Source organism: Wolffia australiana, chromosome 2, assembly GCF_029677425.1.
Source record: "Wolffia australiana isolate 7733 chromosome 2, ASM2967742v1".
In the NCBI taxonomy this organism is placed as follows: Eukaryota; Viridiplantae; Streptophyta; class Magnoliopsida; order Alismatales; family Araceae; genus Wolffia; species Wolffia australiana.
In genome coordinates, this window is record NC_135836.1 from 1,351,158 (window position 1) to 1,356,875 (window position 5,718).

At 40.1% G+C, this 5,718-nt stretch overlaps 1 pseudogene; it reads left to right on the forward strand.

Annotated features, from left to right (window-relative positions):
* Positions 1-3,815: 3,815 nt before the first annotated feature.
* On the forward strand, positions 3,816-5,232 carry LOC144700311 (endochitinase At2g43590 pseudogene; annotated as a pseudogene).
* The last annotated feature ends 486 nt before the right edge of the window (positions 5,233-5,718 follow it).

Sequence of the window (5,718 nt, forward strand, 5' to 3'; positions counted from 1 at the left end):
GAAAGTCTATCTACAAATCTGCATTATAACAGAAATGGATTCAATAAAGTCCTCCTCGCTCTCCAAAACCATAAAATCAAATCCAAGTGCTAGATTAGATTGGAAACTTCTGTCTATTCTTTTTCCCTCTCTTTATCCCTCCAAAGGCCTCCCAACATGTTGCTGACGACCTAGTCTTATAGATTTCTTTGACCAAGATTAAGTTCTTTTATAAAAGTGTGAATAAAATTGAAGTTGGATCCAGTTTGTCAGAGAGAAAACACCACTCAGCCCAAGAAGGAAGTCATAATGTGGTTTGTGTCACCTCTACAATTTTTTATTTGCATTTTCTAATCATTTGCCATGATAGAATTTCAGCGGATAGCGTATTCAAAAAACTTTATAGCACCCTTAGGATCATCTAAAAGTTACATCAGCTTTCAACCACTACATCATCTAAAAACTTTACGGCGACGTGGACTGCCTACGCGGATTCTGATGAGGCACTGATGTGGAGACAACCTGGGTGCACCATAACAGGGGTCCACGGCTGCATTTTAATCACAACTGTTAGATGTTTATGAGAAATATCTGATGGCCAGGGGCATTTTTGTCCACCCTCGCCCCTAGCCATCGACGCCGGCGGCCGGAGGCTATTTTCGGCCAGCGAAGGGGATTTCTATGCGATCTAAAGGCCCGAGAGGACCCCCAAGGCCGTCTCCCTCCATTGAACGGCCTATGGGATCCCTCCAATGCCGTTAAAAAGGGCTGAGGGCCCCTAATTTCAACATCTCTCATCGCAGGAATGGAAAAGGAGACAGAGGTCCCTTGTGAGATTGGAAGCAAGATGGCGACGTCGTGACATCACTGGTAGCTACTGAGGACTCAGGAAGGCTTCGGAGGAGATCCAAGAGTGCTGAATTCTGTGCCAGCAAGGGAGAGAAGAAAGGGGGAAAACGCATACCAATGCTAGGCAGTGGCGATCGGCACCGCCACTCCCACTCTTCGATTCAAGGAAGAATCTGGTAAATCTGAGCTGTTCTCGGTTGGCATTTGGTAGTTTGATACTTAAGGTTTGATTCAAGTTCGTTCGATTAGCAATCTAGTTTAGTTTGAGCACAATTCATCACCGAGATATTATTTGGGCACAGTATTGAACACCAGGTGTGTTCGATAACTCATCTTTTATTTCATGTAAGATCATTGTCGAAACCTTATTGAACGTAAATATAAACATTTCTATCTACCAAACTTATTGCAGGTATTCTTTCAAACACCTCACAGGCGTTCGACAGAATTATCTTCTTAATTCAATTCTCTAAAAAAAATCAATATATATATATATAAAATTTACATCTTTTATTTCATATAAGAATTCTGTCGAGCACCTCAAGGGCGTTCGACAGGACTGCCCGTTACCCACCTATTTTCAAGTAATTTGAGTCGTTCTCTGAAATTTTCCCCTAAAAATCTATAAAAAAATATCAAGAAAATATAAATACATACATATCAACATATAGTAACTACTAAATACATATAAATTTCTCTTATAACCAACTTCTAAAAAATATGTTAGTCGTCCTTTAAATTCTTATTAATATCTTTACTACCTCTTACTTTCCTTTAATCTCTTATAACTAAAATTTCTTTTCCTCTTCTCAATTACTTATCCCACCATTCTTAGATTCTGCTTATATTCTCTTAGAGCTCGTCAGGAGTTAAGTATGTAACCATTTGCCTTTATTCATAGGGCGTTATTGTATCTTATTAAAATCCCATACTTCATCATTCTACCCAATACTTCTCATAACTCCTTCTACAAATCGTATTTGTTCATTATTCCTAGTATCTATAAGAATAAATAATACTATATCTCTTACCAGTTAGTGACCTGCCACTGCACCCACTACCTCATAAGTAATTTTACTATCATTAAAGCTTCTTATTAAATAGTAATTCAAATATTGAATATCTCTCTAAAGGCCAGTTCCTGTGCAGACGACCTGACATTTAAAATTAACACCTCAATTTGCCTTCATCAAATTATATGAAATAGAGGAGACAAATAAGTGGTTTAATAAGATTAAAAAAATTGGTTTAATAATAAATAAGGATTTTAATAATTTTTGGATTCATAATGATTTTAAGATTAAACCCCGAGGTTCGTCGAGACGAGGAAACGTCTTCTAAAGTTTCAACTTTGATGTGACACAGCATGTTATTGCACTACAACATCACATGTTATTGCACAAAAACTTCTTCTAAAGTTTAGGGCACTGGGAAAACCTTCACCATGGATGGCCCGCCAAAACCGTAAACCCCAAACCCTAAACCCGCGATGGAGCGCTGATCATGTTCTGTTGTGCAGCGCGTTTCGATTTCTTCGTTGTTTGTGCAATCTCTATTTGCTATTGGTTTTTTGGGCGCCAAATTCCACTAGCAATTAGCTGGAGTGCAGCGGGTGTCGCAGATTTCCCTTCATGAGGCGTCGCTGGCGCTCGATGACTCTTCGTAGGTTAAGGCTTCTCCTTGGCTCCTCGGTTAGAATGGGTAACGATGGAGCTCCGGTCCCCAAATTGGTCGAGTGATGAGTGGGCTGGTGCATTCTCACTGAAAAACTTTAACTCGTCCTCTTGCAATGGTGAGGAAGAAAATCCAAGGGTGCATGCAGCTCATATTTGCCCTTGCGCTGATAAGGTATCAATTTGCAAATTATCCGAACCCGAGGTTCCTCGAGACAGGAAAATGTCTTCTAAACTACGGTGCCGCATCAATTTTGTATCAGGGCCGGGTCGCATAACTTCCTAGTTACGCGTCCCACATTACGACTATCTCGTGCATTTATAACATAACATATCTATTAATTCATAGAACCTTTCTATTCTCATTTTTAGCGTACCAGTTTCAAGGGTTTTGCCAGTTACAACAATTTGATCCCCCTATTTGATTAAAAGATCCCCCTATTTCATAACATAACTTATCTTGAAATTCATAGCACCTTTCTATTCTCGTTTTTAGCGTACTGGTTTCAAGGGTTTTGCCGGTTACAACAATTTGATCCCCCTATTTGATTAAAAGATCCCCCTATTTCATAACATAACTTATCTTGAAATTCATAGCACCTTTCTATTCTCGTTTTTAGCGTACTGGTTTCAAGGGTTTTGCCGGTTTCAACAATTTGATCCCCCTATGTGATTGAAAGATCCCCCTATTTGATTAAAAAGTCATTGCTGATGTTGACCATCAACAATGACAAGTACCCACGACGTGGATGGAAGCCGCCGATGACTGTCAAGGAATGGGATGATTATTTGCAATGATGGAGATGATGTGCGGACAAAACTGATAATTATTTTTCTGCAGTAAAAGTTAGACTATTCAAGTGACCATTTTTTTCTTGTTTACAAAAGGATCTAAGTGTTTCATCTAAAAAGACGTCTTGCACCCCAGAAATAAAACCATAAGGTACACTTTTAAAGGGCGGCTTGGTATTAGGACTGCTCACCAAAGCTTAATGTTCAGACCTTGCTCATAAAAGAATGATGTAATAACCAATAGATGAAGAATTGGGTAAAGATTTTAAATAAAGAAGATATAGACAATGGCCTGAAAGCCTTTAAAAGAATAATTTATCTATCCATATTCTTAGACGATGAAAAAGCAATTTATCCGTTGGATGGGGTAGAGGGTCGCATCCAATAGTGCAACATACACCATAGCTTGATACTCTCCATGTCTTGGAGCTCTATTTTGTATGTCTCAACATTACAACATAATGTGAAGAGCCACTCTGCCAGTGTACTTGTTGCTAGAACTGAGAGGCACTTGTTCCAGACATGGCAAGGGTGATGGGTGATTGGTAGAGAGATGATGATGGTCACAAGAATGACGAGTAAGGTGGGTGGGCAACACCTGATACAGGGCATACAATATAATGGGAAAAGGTTGGGCTGCAAGTGTCAAAAGGCTTATAGCTAGATATCATTCATTATGCAATCCCTACATCTTTCATCAGTCCATCATGAATTTCATTTTTCGTATCAGATGAATGATGGAATGGGATTGATAACAACTTGGATGAAAGGAAATGTCGTGGATAGATGACTAAAATGATGTCTGTTCAGTCCCATTTTATCCACTCATCTCTTTCATCCAACAATCATATTGGATTTATAATTCGAAATATATTTTCAATAATATACTGTATAAATATGTAAAAAATTATAAAATTTAAACGTTGGCATAAAAAAATTATTAACTTTATAATCTTGTAGCCTTATCCCACGCCGTTTTGACCCTTTTGGCATTTTCCCCATCATCCAATATTGGAAAAATATTTCCTATATTTCTGATATCTGAAGCCGTCATCTGAAATAACCTTTGAAGGAGGTGTTCCTCCTCCATGTGGGTCAACAACAACCGGCATAAATTTAGGTGCACGACTTAGTAATGCCAGTCATGCTGCCCCATGCACGCCATGGGGCACGTCGAGTGCCCCATATCCATCCCAAAAGTACTGCTGTAGTGGGTGACTCGGCAGGGTAACCGTTCAGTGCAGTTTTTCATTTCATGGGTCAATTCTTGTGTGTTTTTAGCGTTGCTTCCTTGTATGCTCTTGTGCCTATAAAAACCAGAGCTTTCTTTGTGTTTGGTAACCTAGTTTTTCTTACTTGAGTATCAGATATCACATTCTGTAGTATCATATCTCAGACAAATCCAACCAGCTAACACTAATTTGAGAAAACAAGGGGGCCTAACCTTACATATGTATTATGTACATAATTTGAGAAACCTAGATTATATTTGAAAATTTTTGCGCATGGCTGAAATTTGTCGGTTGTCACAGGTTTCTGCTACATAGAGGAAATCGAGAGGTGGAGGAGAGACTACGGTTTTAGGAGCAACACGCAGTACCTGTGCGTTCCGGGAAAAAAGTATCATGGCCGGGGGCCTATTCAGATAACATGGAACTACAACTACGTAGTGGCCGGGAGGAGCCTCGGCTTGGATTTGCTGGGCTCGCCGGAGACGGTGGCTATGAACCCGATGGTGTTGTTCAAGATGGCGCTCTGGTTCTGGATGAAAAATTTTCACTCGTGGATAGTCTCTGGCCAGGGATTTGGCTCCACTATCTGTGGCATCAATGGCGGAGAGTGCAACAATGGCCACCCGGCGGCCGTCCGAGTGAGAGTTGAGCACTATGTCCAGAACTGCCAGCAGCTTGGCGTCTCCCCAGGAGCAAATCTCTACTGATGAAGATGGAACTCATCTAATATAATAAAATGAGCTCTGCTCTGCTGATTGAGCTTCACGCATTTCTTTTTTTTTGTCACTAAAATCGTCCTGACTACCCGCGTGATGGTCTGTACCCAATCGACCTTTTCTCGGGTTTTAACATCAAATTCATTATCTATCCATCCATATATAACATCTTCTAAAGTTGTAGAAACAAGGGAAATCTCATAGGTCATTGATGTGATGTTTCCATACAACCCTTATATAGGGCACGTGAGAGAGAGAATGGTAGATGGGCTAATATAGGCCCAATAGGAGAGATAGAGTGATATAGATAGTGAGAGAGAGATATCTCTCATAGAGGCCCTTATTGGGCTAGATTATGGAAGCCCAATTAGGGCTTCATATAAGAGGATGTAGGCCTCTATGGCCTACATGGGTAGGCCCTTATCGAACCTACATAGTGTACTCTAACACTCCCCCCGAAGCTGAAACATGGACATC